Genomic DNA, 26,928 nt, shown 5'->3' on the forward strand with positions numbered 1-26,928 from the left:
TAAACAAAGAGAAAATAAAGCTATCTATTGGGTTTCACTAAAAAGTCCATTGGAAGACTTGACTATTGTTGTTAAAAGTCATAGGCATTCATATTATAGAGCCACAAACCACACTAGTGAAGTAGAAACCTGATAACATGGGATTTGAACTAATGACAGTCTTAATTTGATAGTGCAAACCAAACACCTTACTAACTGTGCTAACCAGACTGTGCATACCAGACACACATTTTTTCAGAGATTTAAGTGAATAAGCTACAGTGTCCAAGGTACTAAACATAATATATTCTATGGGGTGTCATAAGCAAGTCATTAGAATACTTTCCTACTAAATTTATAAGACATAAGCATTCAATATTTTAGTAAACAAAGAGAAAATAAAGCTATCTATTGAGTTTCACTAAAAAGTCCATTGGAAGACATGACTATTGTTGTTAAAAGATATAGGCATTCATATTATAGAGCCACAAACCACACTAGTTAAATACAAACATGATAACATGGGATTCAAACCAATGACAGTCTTAATTTGATAGTGCAAACCCAACACCTTACTACCTGTGCTAACCAGACTGTGCATTCCAGACACAAAATTTATCATAGATTTAAGTGAATAAGCTACAGTGTCCAAGGTACTAAACATAATATATTCTATGGGGTGTCATAAGCAAGTCATTAGAATACGTTCCTACTCAATTTATAAGACATAAGCATTCAATATTTTAGTAAACAAAAAGAAAATAAAGCTATCTATTGAGTTTCACTAAAAAGTCCATTGGAAGACATGACTATTGTTGTTAAAAGATATAGGCATTCATATTATAGAGCCACAAACCACACTAGTAAAATAAAAACATGATAACATGTGATTTGAACCAATGACAGTCTTAAATTGATAGTGAAAACCTAACACCTTACTAACTGTGCTAACCAGACTGTGAATACCAGACACACAATTTATCAGAGATTTAAGTGAATAAGCTACAGTGTCCGAGGTACTAAACATAATATATTCTGTGGGGTGTCATAAGCAAGTCATTAGAATACGTTCCTACTAAATTTATAAGACATAAGCATTCAATATTTGAGTAAACAAAGAGAAAATAAAGCTATCTATTGGGTTTCACTAAAAAGTCCATTGAAAGACTTGACTATTGTTGTTAAAAGACATAGGCATTCATATTATAGAGCCACAAACCACACTAGTAAAATAAAAACATGATAACATGGGATTTGAACTAATGACAGTCTTAATTTGATAGTGCAAACCAAACACCTTACTAACTGTGCTAACCAGACTGTGCATACCAGACACACATTTTTTCAGAGATTTAAGTGAATAAGCTACAGTGTCCAAGGTACTAAACATAATATATTTTATGGGGTGTCATAAGCAAGTCATTAGAATACTTTCCTACTAAATTTATAAGACATAAGCATTCAATATTTTAGTAAACAAAGAGAAAATAAAGCTATCTATTGAGTTTCACTAAAAAGTCCATTGGAAGACATGACTATTGTTGTTAAAAGACATAGGCATTCATAATATAGAGCCACAAACCACACTAGTAAAATAAAAACATGATAACATGGAATTCGAACCAATGACAGTCTTAATTTGATAGTGCAAACCCAACACCTTTCTACCTGTGCTAACCAGACTGTGCATTCCAGACTCCCATTTTATCAGAGATTTAAGTGAATAAGCTACAGTGTCCAAGGTACTAAACATAATATATTCTATGGGGTGTCATAAGCAAGTCATTAGAATACGTTCCTACTCAATTTATAAGACATAAGCATTCAATATTTTAGTAAAAAAAAAGAAAATAAAGCTATCTATTGGGTTTCACTAAAAAGTCCATTGGAAGACTTGACTATTGTTGTTAAAAGACATAGGCATTCATATTATAGAGCCACAAACCACACTAGTGAAGTAGAAACCTGATAACATGGGATTTGAACTAATGACAGTCTTAATTTGATAGTGCAAACCAAACACCTTACTAACTGTGCTAACCAGACAGTGCATACCAGACACACATTTTTTCAGAGATTTAAGTGAATAAGCTACAGTGTCCAAGGTACTAAACATAATATATTTTATGGGGTGTCATAAGCAAGTCATTAGAATACTTTCCTACTAAATTTATAAGACATAAGCATTCAATATTTGAGTAAACAAAGAGAAAATAAAGCTATCTATTGAGTTTCACTAAAAAGTCCATTGGAAGACATGACTATTGTTGTTAAAAGACATAGGCATTCATAATATAGAGCCACAAACCACACTAGTAAAATAAAAACATGATAACATGGGATTCGAACCAATGACAGTCTTAATTTGATAGTGCAAACCCAACACCTTACTACCTGTGCTAACCAGACTGTGCATTCCAGATATACAATTTATCAGAGATTTAAGTGAATAAGCTACAGTGTCCAAGGTACTAAACATAATATATTCTATGGGGTGTCATAAGCAAGTCATTAGAATACGTTCCTACTAAATTTATAAGACATAAGCATTCAATATTTGAGTAAACAAAGAGAAAATAAAGCTATCTATTGGGTTTCACTAAAAAGTCCATTGGAAGACTTGACTATTGTTGTTTAAAGACATAGGCATTCATATTATAGAGCCACAAACCACACTAGTAAAATAAAAACATGATAATATGGGATTCGAACTAATAACAGTCTTAATTTGATAGTGCAAACCCAACACCTTACTAACTGTGCTAACCAGACTGAGCATACCAGACACACATTTTTTCAGAGATTTAAGTGAATAAGCTACAGTGTCCAAGGTACTAAACATAATATATTCTATGGGGTGTCATAAGCAAGTCATTAGAATACTTTCCTACTAAATTTATAAGACATAAGCATTCAATATTTTAGTAAACAAAGAGAAAATAAAGCTATCTATTGAGTTTCACTAAAAAGTCCATTGGAAGACATGACTATTGTTGTTAAAAGATATAGGCATTCATATTATAGAGCCACAAACCACACTAGTAAAATAAAAACATGATAACGTGTTTCGAACCAATGACAGTCTTAATTTGATAGTGCAAACCCAACACCTTACTAACTGTGCTAACCAGACTGTGCATACCAGACACAATTTATCAGAGATTTAAGTGAATAAGCTACAGTGTCCGAGGTACTAAACATAATATATTCTGTGGGGTGTCATAAGCAAGTCATTAGAATACTTTCCTACTAAATTTATAAGACATAAGCATTCAATATTTGAGAAAATAAAGCTATCTATTGGGTTTCACTAAAAAGTCCATTGGAAGACTTGACTATTGTTGTTAAAAGAAATAGGAATTCATATTATAGAGCCACAAACCACACTAGTAAAATAGAAACATGATAACATGGGATTCGAACCAATGACAGTCTTAATTTCATAGTGCAAACCCAACACCTTACTGACTGTGCTAACCAGACTGTGCATTACAGACACACAATTTATCAGAGATTTAAGTGAATAAGCTACAGTGTCCAAGGTACTAAACATAATATATTCTATGGGGTGTCATAAGCAAGGCATTAGAATACGTTCCTACTAAATTTATAAGACATAAGCATTCAATATTTGAGTAAACAAAGAGAAAATAAAGTTATCTATTGGGTTTCACTAAAAAGTCCATTGAAAGACTTGACTATTGTTGTTAAAAGACATAGGCATTCATATTATAGAGCCACAAACCACACTAGTAAAATAAAAACATGATAACATGGGATTTGAACTAATGACAGTCTTAATTTGATAGTGCAAACCAAACACCTTACTAACTGTGCTAACCAGACTGTGCATACCAGACACACATTTTTTCAGAGATTTAAGTGAATAAGCTACAGTGTCCAAGGTACTAAACATAATATATTCTATAGGGTGTCATAAGCAAGTCATTAGAATACTTTCCTACTAAATTTATAAGACATAAGCATTCAATATTTTAGTAAACAAAGAGAAAATAAAGCTATCTATTGAGTTTCACTAAAAAGTCTATTGGAAGACATGACTATTGTTGTTAAAAGACTTAGGCATTCATATTATAGAGCCACAAACCACACTAGTAAAATAAAAACATGATAACATGGGATTCGAACCAATGACAGTCTTAATTTGATAGTGCAAACCCAACACCTTACTAACTGTGCTAACCAGACTGTGCATTCCAGACACACAATTTATCAGAGATTTAAGTGAATAAGCTACAGTGTCCAAGGTACTAAACATAATATATTCTATGGGGTGTCATAAGCAAGTCATTAGAATACGTTCCTACTAAATTTATTAGACATAAGCATTCAATATTTGAGTAAACAAAGAGAAAATAAAGCTATCTATTGGGTTTCACTAAAAAGTCCATTGGAAGACTTGACTATTGTTGTTAAAAGACATAGGCATTCATATTATAGAGCCACAAACCACACTAGTAAAATAAAAACATGATAACATGGGATTTGAACTAATGACAGTCTTAATTTGATAGTGCAAACCCAACACCTTACTAACTGTGCTAACCAGACTGAGCATACCAGACACACAATATATCAGAGATTTAAGTGAATAAGCTACAGTGTCCGAGGTACTAAACATAATATATTCTGTGGGGTGTCATAAGCAGGTCATTAGAATACTTTCCTACTAAATTTATAAGACATAAGCATTCAATATTTGAGTAAACAAAGAGAAAATAAAGCTATCTATTGAGTTTCACTAAAAAGTTCATTGGAAGACATGACTATGGTTGTTAAAAGATATAGGCATTCATATTATAGAGCCACAAACCACACTAGTAAAATACAAACATGATAACGTGTTTCGAACCAATGACAGTCTTAATTTGATAGTGCAAACCCAACACCTTACTAACTGTGCTAACCAGACTGTGCATACCAGACACACAATTTATCAGAGATTTAAGTGAATAAGCTACAGTGTCCGAGGTACTAAACATAATATATTCTGTGGGGTGTCATAAGCAAGTCATTAGAATACTTTCCTACTAAATTTATAAGACATAAGCATTCAATATTTGAGTAAACAAAGAGAAAATAAAGCTATCTATTGGGTTTCACTAAAAAGTCCATTGGAAGACTTGACTATTGTTGTTAAAAGACATAGGAATTCATATTATAGAGCCACAAACCACACTAGTAAAATAGAAACATGATAACATGGGATTCGAACCAATGACAGTCTTAATTTCATAGTGCAAACCCAACACCTTACTGACTGTGCTAACCAGACTGTGCATTACAGACACACAATTAATTAGAGATTTAAGTGAATAAGCTACAGTGTCCAAGGTACTAAACATAATATATTCTATGGGGTGTCATAAGCAAGTCATTAGAATACGTTCCTACTAAATTTATAAGACATACGCATTCAATATTTGAGTAAACAAAGAGAAAATAAAGCTATCTATTGAGTTTCACTAAAAAGTCCATTGGAAGACATGACTATTGTTGTTAAAAGACATAGGCATTCATATTATAGAGCCACAAACCACACTAGTAAAATAAAAACATGATAACATGGGATTCAAACCAATGACAGTCTTAATTTGATAGTGCAAACCCAACACCTTACTACCTGTGCTAACCAGACTGTGCATTCCAGACACACAATTTATCATAGATTTAAGTGAATAAGCTACAGTGTCCAAGGTACTAAACATAATATATTCTATGGGGTGTCATAAGCAAGTCATTAGAATACGTTCCTACTCAATTTATAAGACATAAGCATTCAATATTTTAGTAAACAAAAAGAAAATAAAGCTATCTATTGAGTTTCACTAAAAAGTCCATTGGAAGACTTGACTATTGTTGTTAAAAGACATAGGCATTCATATTATAGAGCCACAAACCACACTAGTAAAATAAAAACATGATAACATGGGATTTGAACTAATGACAGTCTTAATTTGATAGTGCAAACCAAACACCTTACTAACTGTGCTAACCAGACTGTGCATACCAGACACACATTTTTTCAGAGATTTAAGTGAATAAGCTACAGTGTCCAAGGTACTAAACATAATATATTTTATGGGGTGTCATAAGCAAGTCATTAGAATACTTTCCTACTAAATTTATAAGACATAAGCATTCAATATTTTAGTAAACAAAGAGAAAATAAAGCTATCTATTGAGTTTCACTAAAAAGTCCATTGGAAGACATGACTATTGTTGTTAAAAGACATAGGCATTCATAATATAGAGCCACAAACCACACTAGTAAAATAAAAACATAATAACATGGAATTCGAACCAATGACAGTCTTAATTTGATAGTGCAAACCCAACACCTTTCTACCTGTGCTAACCAGACTGTGCATTCCAGACTCCCATTTTATCAGAGATTTAAGTGAATAAGCTACAGTGTCCAAGGTACTAAACATAATATATTCTATGGGGTGTCATAAGCAAGTCATTAGAATACGTTCCTACTAAATTTATAAGACATAAGCATTCAATATTTGAGTAAACAAAGAGAAAATAAAGCTATCTATTGAGTTTCACTAAAAAGTCCATTGGAAGACATGACTATTGTTGTTAAAAGACATAGGCATTCATATTATAGAGCCACAAACCACACTAGTAAAATAAAAACATGATAACATGGGATTCAAACCAATGACAGTCTTAATTTGATAGTGCAAACCCAACACCTTACTACCTGTGCTAACCAGACTGTGCATTCCAGACACACAATTTATCATAGATTTAAGTGAATAAGCTACAGTGTCCAAGGTACTAAACATAATATATTCTATGGGGTGTCATAAGCAAGTCATTAGAATACGTTCCTACTCAATTTATAAGACATAAGCATTCAATATTTTAGTAAACAAAAAGAAAATAAAGCTATCTATTGAGTTTCACTAAAAAGTCCATTGGAAGACATGACTATTGTTGTTAAAAGATATAGGCATTCATATTATAGAGCCACAAACCACACTAGTAAAATAAAAACATGATAACATGTGATTTGAACCAATGACAGTCTTAATTTGATAGTGAAAACCCAACACCTTACTAACTGTGCTAACCAGACTGTGAATACCAGACACACAATTTATCAGAGATTTAAGTGAATAAGCTACAGTGTCCGAGGTACTAAACATAATATATTCTGTGGGGTGTCATAAGCAGGTCATTAGAATACTTTCCTACTAAATTTATAAGACATAAGCATTCAATATTTTAGTAAACAAAGAGAAAATAAAGCTATCTATTGAGTTTCACTAAAAAGTCAATTGGAAGACATGACTATTGTTGTTAAAAGATATAGGCATTCATATTATAGAGCCACAAACCACACTAGTAAAATAAAAACATGATAACGTGTTTCGAACCAATGACAGTCTTAATTTGATAGTGCAAACCCAACACCTTACTAACTGTGCTAACCAGACTGTGCATACCAGACACACAATTTATCAGAGATTTAAGTGAATAAGCTACAGTGTCCGAGGTACTAAACATAATATATTCTGTGGGGTGTCATAAGCAAGTCATTAGAATACTTTCCTACTAAATTTATAAGACATAAGCATTCAATATTTGAGAAAATAAAGCTATCTATTGGGTTTCACTAAAAAGTCAATTGGAAGACTTGACTATTGTTGTTAAAAGACATAGGAATTCATATTATAGAGCCACAAACCACACTAGTAAAATAGAAACATGATAACATGGGATTCGAACCAATGACAGTCTTAATTTCATAGTGCAAACCCAACACCTTACTGACTGTGCTAACCAGACTGTGCATTAAAAACACACAATTTATCAGATATTTAAGTGAATAAGCTACAGTGTCCAAGGTACTAAACATAATATATTCTATGGGGTGTCATAAGCAAGTCATTAGAATACGTTCCTACTAAATTTATAAGACGTAAGCATTCAATATTTGAGTAAACAAAGAGAAAATAAAGTTATCTATTGGGTTTCACTAAAAAGTCCATTGAAAGACTTGACTATTGTTGTTAAAAGACATAGGCATTCATATTATAGAGCCACAAACCACACTAGTAAAATAAAAACATGATAACATGGGATTTGAACTAATGACAGTCTTAATTTGATAGTGCAAACCAAACACCTTACTAACTGTGCTAACCAGACTGTGCATACCAGACACACATTTTTTCAGAGATTTAAGTGAATAAGCTACAGTGTCCAAGGTACTAAACATAATATATTCTATAGGGTGTCATAAGCAAGTCATTAGAATACTTTCCTACTAAATTTATAAGACATAAGCATTCAATATTTTAGTAAACAAAGAGAAAATAAAGCTATCTATTGAGTTTCACTAAAAAGTCTATTGGAAGACATGACTATTGTTGTTAAAAGACTTAGGCATTCATATTATAGAGCCACAAACCACACTAGTAAAATAAAAACATGATAACATGGGATTCGAACCATTGACAGTCTTAATTTGATAGTGCAAACCCAACACCTTACTAACTGTGCTAACCAGACTGTGCATTCCAGACACACAATTTATCAGAGATTTAAGTGAATAAGCTACAGTGTCCAAGGTACTAAACATAATATATTCTATGGGGTGTCATAAGCAAGTCATTAGAATACGTTCCTACTAAATTTATAAGACGTAAGCATTCAATATTTGAGTAAACAAAGAGAAAATAAAGTTATCTATTGGGTTTCACTAAAAAGTCCATTGAAAGACTTGACTATTGTTGTTAAAAGACATAGGCATTCATATTATAGAGCCACAAACCACACTAGTAAAATAAAAACATGATAACATGGGATTTGAACTAATGACAGTCTTAATTTGATAGTGCAAACCCAACACCTTACTAACTGTGCTAACCAGACTGAGCATACCAGACACACATTTTTTCAGAAATTTAAGTGAATAAGCTACAGTGTCCAAGGTACTAAACATAATATATTCTATGGGGTGTCATAAGCAAGTCATTAGAATACTTTCCTACTCAATTTATAAGACATAAGCATTCAATATTTTAGTAAACAAAAAGAAAATAAAGCTATCTATTGAGTTTCACTAAAAAGTCCATTGGAAGACATGACTATTGTTGTGAAAAGATATAGGCATTCATATTATAGAGCCACAAACCACACTAGTAAAATAAAAACATGATAACATGTGATTTGAACCAATGACAGTCTTAATTTGATAGTGAAAACCCAACACCTTACTAACTGTGCTAACCAGACTGTGAATACAAGTCACACAATTTATCAGAGATTTAAGTGAATAAGCTACAGTGTCCGAGGTACTAAACATAATATATTCTGTGGGGTGTCATAAGCAGGTCATTAGAATACTTTCCTACTAAATTTATAAGACATAAGCATTCAATATTTGAGTAAACAAAGAGAAAATAAAGCTATCTATTGGGTTTCACTAAAAAGTCCATTGGAAGACTTGACTATTGTTGTTAAAAGACATAGGAATTCATATTATAGAGCCACAAACCACACTAGTAAAATAGAAACATGATAACATGGGATTCGAACCAATGACAGTCTTAATTTCATAGTGCAAACCCAACACCTTACTGACTGTGCTAACCAGTCTGTGCATTGCATATACACAATTTATCATAGATTTAAGTGAATAAGCTACAGTGTCCAAGGTACTAAACATAATATATTCTATGGGGTGTCATAAGCAAGTCATTAGAATACATTCCTACTAAATTTATAAGACATAAGCATTCAATTTTTGAGTAAACAAAGAGAAAATAAAGTTATCTATTGGGTTTCACTAAAAAGTCCATTGAAAGACTTGACTATTGTTGATAAAAGACATAGGCATTCATATTATAGAGCCACAAACCACACTAGTAAAATAAAAACATGATAACATGGGATTTGAACTAATGACAGTCTTAATTTGATAGTGCAAACCAAACACCTTACTAACTGTGCTAACCAGACTGTGAATACCAGACACACAATTTATCAGAGATTTAAGTGAATAAGCTACAGTGTCCGAGGTACTAAACATAATATATTCTGTGGGGTGTCATAAGCAAGTCATTAGAATACGTTCCTACTAAATTTATAAGACATAAGCATTCAATATTTGAGTAAACAAAGAGAAAATAAAGTTATCTATTGGGTTTCACTAAAAAGTCCATTGAAAGACTTGACTATTGTTGTTAAAAGACATAGGCATTCATATTATAGAGCCACAAACCACACTAGTAAAATAAAAACATGATAACATGGGATTTGAACTAATGACAGTCTTAATTTGATAGTGCAAACCAAACACCTTACTAACTGTGCTAACCAGACTGTGCATACCAGACACACATTTTTTCAGAGATTTAAGTGAATAAGCTACAGTGTCCAAGGTACTAAACATAATATATTTTATGGGGTGTCATAAGCAAGTCATTAGAATACTTTCCTACTAAATTTATAAGACATAAGCATTCAATATTTTAGTAAACAAAGAGAAAATAAAGCTATCTATTGAGTTTCACTAAAAAGTCCATTGGAAGACATGACTATTGTTGTTAAAAGACATAGGCATTCATAATATAGAGCCACAAACCACACTAGTAAAATAAAAACATAATAACATGGAATTCGAACCAATGACAGTCTTAATTTGATAGTGCAAACCCAACACCTTTCTACCTGTGCTAACCAGACTGTGCATTCCAGACTCCCATTTTATCAGAGATTTAAGTGAATAAGCTACAGTGTCCAAGGTACTAAACATAATATATTCTATGGGGTGTCATAAGCAAGTCATTAGAATACGTTCCTACTAAATTTATAAGACATAAGCATTCAATATTTGAGTAAACAAAGAGAAAATAAAGCTATCTATTGAGTTTCACTAAAAAGTCCATTGGAAGACATGACTATTGTTGTTAAAAGACATAGGCATTCATATTATAGAGCCACAAACCACACTAGTAAAATAAAAACATGATAACATGGGATTCAAACCAATGACAGTCTTAATTTGATAGTGCAAACCCAACACCTTACTACCTGTGCTAACCAGACTGTGCATTCCAGACACACAATTTATCATAGATTTAAGTGAATAAGCTACAGTGTCCAAGGTACTAAACATAATATATTCTATGGGGTGTCATAAGCAAGTCATTAGAATACGTTCCTACTCAATTTATAAGACATAAGCATTCAATATTTTAGTAAACAAAAAGAAAATAAAGCTATCTATTGAGTTTCACTAAAAAGTCCATTGGAAGACATGACTATTGTTGTTAAAAGATATAGGCATTCATATTATAGAGCCACAAACCACACTAGTAAAATAAAAACATGATAACATGTGATTTGAACCAATGACAGTCTTAATTTGATAGTGAAAACCCAACACCTTACTAACTGTGCTAACCAGACTGTGAATACCAGACACACAATTTATCAGAGATTTAAGTGAATAAGCTACAGTGTCCGAGGTACTAAACATAATATATTCTGTGGGGTGTCATAAGCAGGTCATTAGAATACTTTCCTACTAAATTTATAAGACATAAGCATTCAATATTTTAGTAAACAAAGAGAAAATAAAGCTATCTATTGAGTTTCACTAAAAAGTCAATTGGAAGACATGACTATTGTTGTTAAAAGATATAGGCATTCATATTATAGAGCCACAAACCACACTAGTAAAATAAAAACATGATAACGTGTTTCGAACCAATGACAGTCTTAATTTGATAGTGCAAACCCAACACCTTACTAACTGTGCTAACCAGACTGTGCATACCAGACACACAATTTATCAGAGATTTAAGTGAATAAGCTACAGTGTCCGAGGTACTAAACATAATATATTCTGTGGGGTGTCATAAGCAAGTCATTAGAATACTTTCCTACTAAATTTATAAGACATAAGCATTCAATATTTGAGAAAATAAAGCTATCTATTGGGTTTCACTAAAAAGTCAATTGGAAGACTTGACTATTGTTGTTAAAAGACATAGGAATTCATATTATAGAGCCACAAACCACACTAGTAAAATAGAAACATGATAACATGGGATTCGAACCAATGACAGTCTTAATTTCATAGTGCAAACCCAACACCTTACTGACTGTGCTAACCAGACTGTGCATTAAAGACACACAATTTATCAGATATTTAAGTGAATAAGCTACAGTGTCCAAGGTACTAAACATAATATATTCTATGGGGTGTCATAAGCAAGTCATTAGAATACGTTCCTACTAAATTTATAAGACGTAAGCATTCAATATTTGAGTAAACAAAGAGAAAATAAAGTTATCTATTGGGTTTCACTAAAAAGTCCATTGAAAGACTTGACTATTGTTGTTAAAAGACATAGGCATTCATATTATAGAGCCACAAACCACACTAGTAAAATAAAAACATGATAACATGGGATTTGAACTAATGACAGTCTTAATTTGATAGTGCAAACCAAACACCTTACTAACTGTGCTAACCAGACTGTGCATACCAGACACACATTTTTTCAGAGATTTAAGTGAATAAGCTACAGTGTCCAAGGTACTAAACATAATATATTCTATAGGGTGTCATAAGCAAGTCATTAGAATACTTTCCTACTAAATTTATAAGACATAAGCATTCAATATTTTAGTAAACAAAGAGAAAATAAAGCTATCTATTGAGTTTCACTAAAAAGTCTATTGGAAGACATGACTATTGTTGTTAAAAGACTTAGGCATTCATATTATAGAGCCACAAACCACACTAGTAAAATAAAAACATGATAACATGGGATTCGAACCATTGACAGTCTTAATTTGATAGTGCAAACCCAACACCTTACTAACTGTGCTAACCAGACTGTGCATTCCAGACACACAATTTATCAGAGATTTAAGTGAATAAGCTACAGTGTCCAAGGTACTAAACATAATATATTCTATGGGGTGTCATAAGCAAGTCATTAGAATACGTTCCTACTAAATTTATAAGACGTAAGCATTCAATATTTGAGTAAACAAAGAGAAAATAAAGTTATCTATTGGGTTTCACTAAAAAGTCCATTGAAAGACTTGACTATTGTTGTTAAAAGACATAGGCATTCATATTATAGAGCCACAAACCACACTAGTAAAATAAAAACATGATAACATGGGATTTGAACTAATGACAGTCTTAATTTGATAGTGCAAACCCAACACCTTACTAACTGTGCTAACCAGACTGAGCATACCAGACACACATTTTTTCAGAAATTTAAGTGAATAAGCTACAGTGTCCAAGGTACTAAACATAATATATTCTATGGGGTGTCATAAGCAAGTCATTAGAATACTTTCCTACTCAATTTATAAGACATAAGCATTCAATATTTTAGTAAACAAAAAGAAAATAAAGCTATCTATTGAGTTTCACTAAAAAGTCCATTGGAAGACATGACTATTGTTGTGAAAAGATATAGGCATTCATATTATAGAGCCACAAACCACACTAGTAAAATAAAAACATGATAACATGTGATTTGAACCAATGACAGTCTTAATTTGATAGTGAAAACCCAACACCTTACTAACTGTGCTAACCAGACTGTGAATACAAGTCACACAATTTATCAGAGATTTAAGTGAATAAGCTACAGTGTCCGAGGTACTAAACATAATATATTCTGTGGGGTGTCATAAGCAGGTCATTAGAATACTTTCCTACTAAATTTATAAGACATAAGCATTCAATATTTGAGTAAACAAAGAGAAAATAAAGCTATCTATTGGGTTTCACTAAAAAGTCCATTGGAAGACTTGACTATTGTTGTTAAAAGACATAGGAATTCATATTATAGAGCCACAAACCACACTAGTAAAATAGAAACATGATAACATGGGATTCGAACCAATGACAGTCTTAATTTCATAGTGCAAACCCAACACCTTACTGACTGTGCTAACCAGTCTGTGCATTGCATATACACAATTTATCATAGATTTAAGTGAATAAGCTACAGTGTCCAAGGTACTAAACATAATATATTCTATGGGGTGTCATAAGCAAGTCATTAGAATACATTCCTACTAAATTTATAAGACATAAGCATTCAATTTTTGAGTAAACAAAGAGAAAATAAAGTTATCTATTGGGTTTCACTAAAAAGTCCATTGAAAGACTTGACTATTGTTGTTAAAAGACATAGGCATTCATATTATAGAGCCACAAACCACACTAGTAAAATAAAAACATGATAACATGGGATTTGAACTAATGACAGTCTTAATTTGATAGTGCAAACCAAACACCTTACTAACTGTGCTAACCAGACTGTGCATACCAGACACACATTTTTTCAGAGATTTAAGTGAATAAGCTACAGTGTCCAAGGTACTAAACATAATATATTTTATGGGGTGTCATAAGCAAGTCATTAGAATACTTTCCTACTAAATTTATAAGACATAAGCATTCAATATTTTAGTAAACAAAGAGAAAATAAAGCTATCTATTGAGTTTCACTAAAAAGTCCATTGGAAGACATGACTATTGTTGTTAAAAGACATAGGCATTCATAATATAGAGCCACAAACCACACTAGTAAAATAAAAACATGATAACATGGGATTCGAACCAATGACAGTCTTAATTTGATAGTGCAAACCCAACACCTTACTACCTGTGCTAACCAGACTGTGCATTCCAGATGCACAATTTATCAGAGATTTAAGTGAATAAGCTACAGTGTCCAAGGTACTAAACATAATATATTCTATGGGGTGTCATAAGCAAGTCATTAGAATACGTTCCTACTAAATTTATAAGACATAAGCATTCAATATTTGAGTAAACAAAGAGAAAATAAAGCTATCTATTGGGTTTCACTAAAAAGTCCATTGGAAGACTTGACTATTGTTGTTAAAAGACATAGGCATTCATATTATAGAGCCACAAACCACACTAGTAAAATAAAAACATGATAATATGGGATTCGAACTAATGACAGTCTTAATTTGATAGTGCAAACCCAACACCTTACTAACTGTGCTAACCAGACTAAGCATACCAGACACACATTTTTTCAGAGATTTAAGTGAATAAGCTACAGTGTCCAAGGTACTAAACATAATATATTCTATGGGGTGTCATAAGCAAGTCATTAGAATACTTTCCTACTAAATTTATAAGACATAAGCATTCAATATTTTAGTAAACAAAGAGAAAATAAAGCTATCTATTGAGTTTCACTAAAAAGTCCATTGGAAGACATGACTATTGTTGTTAAAAGATATAGGCATTCATATTATAGAGCCACAAACCACACTAGTAAAATAAAAACATGATAACGTGTTTCGAACCAATGACAGTCTTAATTTGATAGTGCAAACCCAACACCTTACTAACTGTGCTAACCAGACTGTGCATACCAGACACACAATTTATCAGAGATTTAAGTGAATAAGCTACAGTGTCCGAGGTACTAAACATAATATATTCTGTGGGGTGTCATAAGCAAGTCATTAGAATACTTTCCTACTAAATTTATAAGACATAAGCATTCAATATTTGAGAAAATAAAGCTATCTATTGGGTTTCACTAAAAAGTCCATTGGAAGACTTGACTATTGTTGATAAAAGACATAGGAATTCATATTATAGAGCCACAAACCACACTAGTAAAATAGAAACGTGATAACATGGGATTCGAACCAATGACGGTCTTAATTTCATAGTGCAAACCCAACACCTTACTGACTGTGCTAACCAGACTGTGCATTACAGACACACAATTTATCAGAGATTTAAGTGAATAAGCTACAGTGTCCGAGGTACTAAACATAATATATTCTATGGGGTGTCATAATCAAGTCATTAGAATACGTTCCTAATAAATTTATAAGACATAAGCATTCAATATTTGAGTAAACAAAGAGAAAATAAAGTTATCTATTGGGTTTCACTAAAAAGTCCATTGAAAGACTTGACTATTGTTGTTAAAAGACATAGGCATTCATATTATAGAGCCACAAACCACACTAGTAAAATAAAAACATGATAACATGGGATTCGAACTAATGACAGTCTTAATTTGATAGTGCAAACCCAACACCTTACTAACTGTGCTAACCAGACTGAGCATATCAGACACCCATTTTTTCAGAGATTTAAGTGAATAAGCTACAGTGTCCAAGGTACTAAACATAATATATTCTATGGGGTGTCATAAGCAAGTCATTAGAATACTTTCCTACTAAATTTATAAGACATAAGCATTCAATATTTTAGTAAACAAAGAGAAAATAAAGCTATCTATTGAGTTTCACTAAAAAGTCCATTGGAAGACTTGACTATTGTTGTTAAAAGATATAGGCATTCATATTATAGAGCCACAAACCACACTAGTAAAATAAAAACATGATAACGTGTTTCGAACCAATGACAGTCTTAATTTGATAGTGCAAACCCAACACCTTACTAACTGTGCTAACCAGACTGTGCATACCAGACACACAATTTATCAGAGATTTAAGTGAATAAGCTACAGTGTCCGAGGTACTAAACATAATATATTCTGTGGGGTGTCATAAGCAAGTCATTAGAATACTTTCCTACTAAATTTATAAGACATAAGCATTCAATATTTGAGTAAACAAAGAGAAAATAAAGCTATCTATTGGGTTTCACTAAAAAGTCCATTGGAAGACTTGACTATTGTTGTTAAAAGACATAGGAATTCATATTATAGAGCCACAAACCACACTAGTAAAATAGAAACATGATAACATGGGATTCGAACCAATGACAGTCTTAATTTCATAGTGCAAACCCAACACCTTACTGACTGTGCTAACCAGACTCTGCATTACAGACACACAATTTATCATAGATTTAAGTGAATAAGCTACAGTGTCCAAGGTACTAAACATAATATATTCTATGGGGTGTCATAAGCAAGTCATTAGAATACGTTCCTACTAAATTTATAAGACATAAGCATTCAATATTTGAGTAAACAAAGAGAAAATAAAGCTATCTATTGAGTTTCACTAAAAAGTCCATTGGAAGACATGACTATTGTTGTTAAAAGACATAGGCATTCATATTATAGAGCCACAAACCACACTAGTAAAATAAAAACATGATAACATGGGATTCAAACCAATGACAGTCTTAATTTGATAGTGCAAACCCAACACCTTACTACCTGTGCTAACCAGACTGTGCATTCCAGACACACAATTTATCATAGATTTAAGTGAATAAGCTACAGTGTCCAAGGTACTAAACATAATATATTCTATGGGGTGTCATAAGCAAGTCATTAGAATACGTTCCTACTAAATTTATAAGACATAAGCATTCAATATTTGAGTAAACAAAAAGAAAATAAAGCTATCTATTGAGTTTCACTAAAAAGTCCATTGGAAGACATGACTATTGTTGTGAAAAGATATAGGCATTCATATTATAGAGCCACAAACCACACTAGTAAAATAAAAACATGATAACATGTGATTTGAACCAATGACAGTCTTAATTTGATAGTGAAAACCCAACACCTTACTAACTGTGCTAACCAGACTGTGTATACCAGTCACACAATTTATCAGAGATTTAAGTGAATAAGCTACAGTGTCCGAGGTACTAAACATAATATATTCTGTGGGGTGTCATAAGCAGGTCATTAGAATACGTTCCTACTAAATTTATAAGACATAAGCATTCAATATTTGAGTAAACAAAGAGAAAATAAAGCTATCTATTGGGTTTCACTAAAAAGTCCATTGGAAGACTTGACTATTGTTGTTAAAAGACATAGGCATTCATATTATAGAGCCACAAACCACACTAGTAAAATAAAAACATGATAACATGGGATTTGAACTAATGACAGTCTTAATTTTATAGTGCAAACCCAACACCTTACTAACTGTGCTAACCAGACTGAGCATACCAGACATACATTTTTTCAGAAATTTAAGTGAATAAGCTGCAGTGTCCAAGGTACTAAACATAATATATTCTATGGGGTGTCATAAGCAAGTCATTAGAATACGTTCCTACTAAATTTATTAGACATAATCATTCAATATTTGAGTAAACAAAGAGAAAATAAAGCTATCTATTGGGTTTCACTAAAAAGTCCATTGGAAGACTTGACTATTGTTGTTAAAAGACATAGGCATTCATATTATAGAGCCACAAACCACACTAGTAAAATAAAAACATGATAACATGGGATTTGAACTAATGACAGTCTTAATTTGATAGTGCAAACCCAACACCTTACTAACTGTGCTAACCAGACTGAGCATACCAGACATACATTTTTTCAGAAATTTAAGTGAATAAGCTACAGTGTCCAAGGTACTAAACATAATATATTCTATGGGGTGTCATAAGCAAGTCATTAGAATACTTTCCTACTCAATTTATAAGACATAAGCATTCAATATTTTAGTAAACAAAAAGAAAATAAAGCTATCTATTGAGTTTCACTAAAAAGTCCATTGGAAGACATGACTATTGTTGTTAAAAGATATAGGCATTCATATTATAGAGCCACAAACCACACTAGTAAAATAAAAACATGATAACATGTGATTTGAACCAATGACAGTCTTAATTTGATAGTGAAAACCCAACACTTTACTAACTGTGCTAACCAGACTGTGAATACCATTCACACAATTTATCAGAGATTTAAGTGAATAAGCTACAGTGTCCGAGGTACTAAACATAATATATTCTGTGGGGTGTCATAAGCAGGTCATTAGAATACTTTCCTACAAAATTTATAAGACATAAGCATTCAATATTTGAGTAAACAAAGAGAAAATAAAGCTATCTATTGGGTTTCACTAAAAAGTCCATTGGAAGACATGACTATTGTTGTGAAAAGATATAGGCATTCATATTATAGAGCCACAAACCACACTAGTAAAATAAAAACATGATAACATGTGATTTGAACCAATGACAGTCTTAATTTGATAGTGAAAACCCAACACCTTACTAACTGTGCTAACCAGACTGTGAATACCAGTCACACAATTTATCAGAGATTTAAGTGAATAAGCTACAGTGTCCGAGGTACTAAACATAATATATTCTGTGGGGTGTCATAAGCAGGTCATTAGAATACTTTCCTACTAAATTTATAAGACATAAGCATTCAATATTTGAGTAAACAAAGAGAAAATAAAGCTGTCTATTGGGTTTCACTAAAAAGTCCATTGGAAGACTTGACTATTGTTGTTAAAAGACATAGGAATTCATATTATAGAGCCACAAACCACACTAGTAAAATAGAAACATGATAACATGGGATTCGAACCAATGACAGTCTTAATTTCATAGTGCAAACCCAACACCTTACTGACTGTGCTAACCAGCCTGTGCATTGCATATACACAATTTATCAGAGATTTAAGTGAATAAGCTACAGTGTCCAAGGTACTAAACATAATATATTCTATGGGGTGTCATAAGCAAGTCATTAGAATACATTCCTACTAAATTTATAAGACATAAGCATTCAATTTTTGAGTAAACAAAGAGAAAATAAAGCTATCTATTGGGTTTCACTAAAAAGTCCATTGAAAGACTTGACTATTGTTGTTAAAAGACATAGGAATTCATATTATAGAGCCACAAACTACACTAGTAAAATAGAAACATGATAACATGGGATTCGAACCAATGACAGTCTTAATTTCATAGTGCAAACCCAACACCTTACTGACTGTGCTAACCAGACTGTGCATTACAGACACACAATTTATCAGAGATTTAAGTGAATAAGCTACAGTGTCCAAGGTACTAAACATAATATATTCTATGGGGTGTCATAAGCAAGTCATTAGAATACGTTCCTACTAAATTTATAAGACATAAGCATTCAATATTTGAGTAAACAAAGAGAAAATAAAGCTATCTATTGAGTTTCACTAAAAAGTCCATTGGAAGACATGACTATTATTGTTAAAAGACATAGGCATTCATATTATAGAGCCACAAACCATACTAGTAAAATAAAAACATGATAACATGGGATTCAAACCAATGACAGTCTTAATTTGATAGTGCAAACCCAACACCTTACTACCTGTGCTAACCGGACTGTGCATTCCAGACGCACAATTTATCATAGATTTAAGTGAATAAGCTACAGTGTCCAAGGTACTAAACATAATATATTCTATGGGGTGTCATAAGCAAGTCATTAGAATACGTTCCTACTAAATTTATTAGACATAATCATTCAATATTTGAGTAAACAAAGAGAAAATAAAGCTATCTATTGGGTTTCACTAAAAAGTCCATTGGAAGACTTGACTATTGTTGTTAAAAGACATAGGCATTCATATTATAGAGCCACAAACCACACTAGTAAAATAAAAACATGATAACATGGGATTTGAACTAATGACAGTCTTAATTTGATAGTGCAAACCCAACACTTTACTAACTGTGCTAACCAGACTGAGCATACCAGACATACATTTTTTCAGAAATTTAAGTGAATAAGCTACAGTGTCCAAGGTACTAAACATAATATATTCTATGGGGTGTCATAAGCAAGTCAGAATACTTTCCTACTCAATTTATAAGACATAAGCATTCAATATTTTAGTAAACAAAAAGAAAATAAAGCTATCTATTGAGTTTCACTAAAAAGTCCATTGGAAGACATGACTATTGTTGTGAAAAGATATAGGCATTCATATTATAGAGCCACAAACCACACTAGTAAAATAAAAACATGATAACATGTGATTTGAACTAATGACAGTCTTAATTTGATAGTGAAAACCCAACACCTTACTAACTGTGCTAACCAGACTGTGAATACCAGTCACACAATTTATCAGAGATTTAAGTGAATAAGCTACAGTGTCCGAGGTACTAAACATAATATATTCTGTGGGGTGTCATAAGCAGGTCATTAGAATACTTTCCTACTAAATTTATAAGACATAAGCATTCAATATTTGAGTAAACAAAGAGAAAATAAAGCTATCTATTGGGTTTCACTAAAAAGTCCATTGGAAGACTTGACTATTGTTGTTAAAAGACATAGGAATTCATATTATAGAGCCACAAACCACACTAGTAAAATAGAAACATGATAACATGGGATTCGAACCAATGACAGTCTTAATTTCATAGTGCAAACCCAACACCTTACTGACTGTGCTAACCAGTCTGTGCATTGCATATACACAATTTATCAGAGATTTAAGTGAATAAGCTACAGTGTCCAAGGTACTAAACATAATATATTCTATGGGGTGTCATAAGCAAGTCATTAGAATACATTCCTACTAAATTTATAAGACGTAAGCATTCAATTTTTGAGTAAACAAAGAGAAAATAAAGTTATCTATTGGGTTTCACTAAAAAGTCCATTGAAAGACTTGACTATTGTTGTTAAAAGACATAGGCATTCATATTATAGAGCCACAAACCACACTAGTAAAATAAAAACATGATAACATGGGATTTGAACAAATGATAGTCTTAATTTGATAGTGCAAACCAAACACCTTACTAACTGTGCTGACCAGACTGTGCATACCAGGCACACATTTTTTCAGAGATTTAAGTGAATAAGCTACAGTGTCCAAGGTACTAAACATAATATATTTTATGGGGTGTCATAAGCAAGTCATTAGAATACTTTCCTACTAAATTTATAAGACATAAGCATTCAATATTTTAGTAAACAAAGAGAAAATAAAGCTATCTATTGAGTTTCACTAAAAAGTCCATTGGAAGACATGACTATTGTTGTTAAAAGACATAGGCATTCATAATATAGAGCCACAAACCACACTAGTAAAATAAAAACATGATAACATGGGATTTGAACCAATGACAGTCTTAATTTGATAGTGCAAACCCAACACCTTACTACCTGTGCTAACCAAACTGTGCATTACAGATGCACAATTTATCAGAGATTTAAGTGAATAAGCTACAGTGTCCAAGGTACTAAACATAATATATTCTATGGGGTGTCATAAGCAAGTCATTAGAATACGTTCCTACTAAATTTATAAGACATAAGCATTCAATATTTGAGTAAACAAAGAGAAAATAAAGCTATCTATTGGGTTTCACTAAAAAGTCCATTGGAAGACTTGACTATTGTTGTTAAAAGACATAGGCATTCATATTATAGAGCCACAAACCACACTAGTAAAATAAAAACATGATAATATGGGATTCGAACTAATGACAGTCTTAATTCGATAGTGCAAACCCAACACCTTACTAACTGTGCTAACCAGACTGAGCATACCAGACACACATTTTTTCAGAGATTTAAGTGAATAAGCTACAGTGTCCAAGGTACTAAACATAATATATTCTATGGGGTGTCATAAGCAAGTCATTAGAATACTTTCCTACTAAATTTATAAGACATAAGCATTCAATATTTGAGAAAATAAAGCTATCTATTGGGTTTCACTAAAAAGTCCATTGGAAGACTTGACTATTGTTGTTAAAAGACATAGGAATTCATATTATAGAGCCACAAACCACACTAGTAAAATAGAAACATGATAACATGGGATTCGAACCAATGACGGTCTTAATTTGATAGTGCAAACCCAACACCTTACTACCTGTGCTAACCAGACTGTGCATTCCAGATGCACAATTTATCAGAGATTTAAGTGAATAAGCTACAGTGTCCAAGGTACTAAACATAATATATTCTATGGGGTGTCATAAGCAAGTCATTAGAATACGTTCCTACTAAATTTATAAGACATAAGCATTCAATATTTGAGTAAACAAAGAGAAAATAAAGCTATCTATTGAGTTTCACTAAAAAGTCCATTGGAAGACATGACTATTGTTGTTAAAAGATATAGGCATTCATATTATAGAGCCACAAACCACACTAGTAAAATAAAAACATGATAACATGTTTCGAACCAATGCCAGTCTTAATTTGATAGTGCAAACCCAACACCTTACTAACTGTGCTAACCAGACTGTGCATACCAGACACACAATTTATCAGAGATTTAAGTGAATAAGCTACAGTGTCTGAGGTACTAAACATAATATATTCTGTGGGGTGTCATAAGCAAGTCATTAGAATACTTTCCTACTAAATTTATAAGACATAAGCATTCAATATTTGAGAAAATAAAGCTATCTATTGGGTTTCACTAAAAAGTCCATTGGAAGACTTGACTATTGTTGTTAAAAGACATAGGAATTCATATTATAGAGCCACAAACCACACTAGTAAAATAGAAACATGATAACATGGGATTCGAACCAATGACGGTCTTAATTTCATAGTGCAAACCCAACACCTTACTGACTGTGCTAACCAGACTGTGCATTACAGACACACAATTTATCAGAGATTTAAGTGAATAAGCTACAGTGTCCAAGGTACTAAACATAATATATTCTATGGGGTGTCATAAGCAAGTCATTAGAATACGTTCCTACTAAATTTATAAGACATAAGCATTCAATATTTGAGTAAACAAAGAGAAAATAAAGCTATCTATTGGGTTTCACTAAAAAGTCCATTGGAAGACTTGACTATTGTTGTTAAAAGACATAGGCATTCATATTATAGAGCCACAAACCACACTAGTAAAATAAAAACATGATAACATGGGATTTGAACTAATGACAGTCTTAATTTGATAGTGCAAACCCAACACCTTACTAACTGTGCTAACCAGACTGAGCATACCAGACACACATTTTTTCAGAAATTTAAGTGAATAAGCTACAGTGTCCAAGGTACTAAACATAATATATTCTATGGGGTGTCATAAGCAAGTCATTAGAATACTTTCCTACTAAATTTATAAGACATAAGCATTCAATATTTTAGTAAACAAAGAGAAAATAAAGCTATCTATTGAGTTTCACTAAAAAGTCTATTGGAAGACATGACTATTGTTGTTAAAAGACTTAGGCATTCATATTATAGAGCCACAAACCACACTAGTAAAATAAAAACATGATAACATGGGATTCGAACCAATGACAGTCTTAATTTGATAGTGCAAACCCAACACCTTACTACCTGTGCTAACCAGACTGTGCATTCCAGACTCACAATTTATCAGAGATTTAAGTGAATAAGCTACAGTGTCCAAGGTACTAAACATAATATATTCTATGGGGTGTCATAAGCAAGTCATTTGAATACGTTCCTACTAAATTTATTAGACATAAGCATTCAATATTTGAGTAAACAAAGAGAAAATAAAGCTATCTATTGGGTTTCACTAAAAAGTCCATTGGAAGACTTGACTATTGTTGTTAAAAGACATAGGCATTCATATTATAGAGCCACAAACCACACTAGTAAAATAAAAACATGATAACATGTGATTTGAACCAATGACAGTCTTAATTTGATAGTGAAAACCCAACACCTTACTAACTGTGCTAACCAGACTGTGAATACCAGTCACACAATTTATCAGAGATTTAAGTGAATAAGCTACAGTGTCCGAGGTACTAAACATAATATATTCTGTGGGGTGTCATAAGCAGGTCATTAGAATACTTTCCTACTAAATTTATAAGACATAAGCATTCAATATTTGAGTAAACAAAGAGAAAATAAAGCTATCTATTGGGTTTCACTAAAAAGTCCATTGGAAGACTTGACTATTGTTGTTAAAAGACATAGGAATTCATATTATAGAGCCACAAACCACACTAGTAAAATATAAACATGATAACATGGGATTCGAACCAATGACAGTCTTAATTTCATAGTGCAAACCCAACACCTTACTGACTGTGCTAACCAGCCTGTGCATTGCATATACACAATTTATCAGAGATTTAAGTGAATAAGCTACAGTGTCCAAGGTACTAAACATAATATATTCTATGGGGTGTCATAAGCAAGTCATTAGAATACATTCCTACTAAATTTATAAGACATAAGCATTCAATTTTTGAGTAAACAAAGAGAAAATAAAGCTATCTATTGGGTTTCACTAAAAAGTCCATTGGAAGACTTGACTATTGTTGTTAAAAGACATAGGAATTCATATTATAGAGCCACAAACCACACTAGTAAAATAAAAACATGATAACATGTGATTTGAACTAATGACAGTCTTAATTTGATAGTGAAAACCCAACACCTTACTAACTGTGCTAACCAGACTGTGAATACCAGTCACACAATTTATCAGAGATTTAAGTGAATAAGCTACAGTGTCCGAGGTACTAAACATAATATATTCTGTGGGGTGTCATAAGCAGGTCATTAGAATACTTTCCTACTAAATTTATAAGACATAAGCATTCAATATTTGAGTAAACAAAGAGAAAATAAAGCTATCTATTGGGTTTCACTAAAAAGTCCATTGGAAGACTTGACTATTGTTGTTAAAAGACATAGGAATTCATATTATAGAGCCACAAACCACACTAGTAAAATAGAAACATGATAACATGGGATTAGAACCAATGACAGTCTTAATTTCATAGTGCAAACCCAACACCTTACTGACTGTGCTAACCAGTCTGTGCATTGCATATACACAATTTATCAGAGATTTAAGTGAATAAGCTACAGTGTCCAAGGTACTAAACATAATATATTCTATGGGGTGTCATAAGCAAGTCATTAGAATACATTCCTACTAAATTTATAAGACGTAAGCATTCAATTTTTGAGTAAACAAAGAGAAAATAAAGTTATCTATTGGGTTTCACTAAAAAGTCCATTGAAAGACTTGACTATTGTTGTTAAAAGACATAGGCATTCATATTATAGAGCCACAAACCACACTAGTAAAATAAAAACATGATAACATGGGATTTGAACAAATGATAGTCTTAATTTGATAGTGCAAACCAAACACCTTACTAACTGTGCTGACCAGACTGTGCATACCAGACACACATTTTTTCAGAGATTTAAGTGAATAAGCTACAGTGTCCAAGGTACTAAACATAATATATTTTATGGGGTGTCATAAGCAAGTCATTAGAATACTTTCCTACTAAATTTATAAGTTATAAGCATTCAATATTTTAGTAAACAAAGAGAAAATAAAGCTATCTATTGAGTTTCACTAAAAAGTCCATTGGAAGACATGACTATTGTTGTTAAAAGACATAGGCATTCATAATATAGAGCCACAAACCACACTAGTAAAATAAAAACATGATAACATGGGATTTGAACCAATGACAGTCTTAATTTGATAGTGCAAACCCAACACCTTACTACCTGTGCTAACCAGACTGTGCATTCCAGATGCACAATTTATCAGAGATTTAAGTGAATAAGCTACAGTGTCCAAGGTACTAAACATAATATATTCTATGGGGTGTCATAAGCAAGTCATTAGAATACGTTCCTACTAAATTTATAAGACATAAGCATTCAATATTTGAGTAAACAAAGAGAAAATAAAGCTATCTATTGGGTTTCACTAAAAAGTCCATTGGAAGACTTGACTATTGTTGTTAAAAGACATAGGCATTCATATTATAGAGCCACAAACCACACTAGTAAAATAAAAACATGATAATATGGGATTCGAACTAATGACAGTCTTAATTCGATAGTGCAAACCCAACACCTTACTAACTGTGCTAACCAGACTGAGCATACCAGACACACATTTTTTCAGAGATTTAAGTGAATAAGCTACAGTGTCCAAGGTACTAAACATAATATATTCTATGGGGTGTCATAAGCAAGTCATTAGAATACTTTCCTACTAAATTTATAAGACATAAGCATTCAATATTTGAGAAAATAAAGCTATCTATTGGGTTTCACTAAAAAGTCCATTGGAAGACTTGACTATTGTTGTTAAAAGACATAGGAATTCATATTATAGAGCCACAAACCACACTAGTAAAATAGAAACATGATAACATGGGATTCGAACCAATGACGGTCT

Source organism: Pseudophryne corroboree, chromosome 6 (genome assembly GCF_028390025.1).
Source record: "Pseudophryne corroboree isolate aPseCor3 chromosome 6, aPseCor3.hap2, whole genome shotgun sequence".
Lineage (NCBI taxonomy): Eukaryota > Metazoa > Chordata > Amphibia > Anura > Myobatrachidae > Pseudophryne > Pseudophryne corroboree.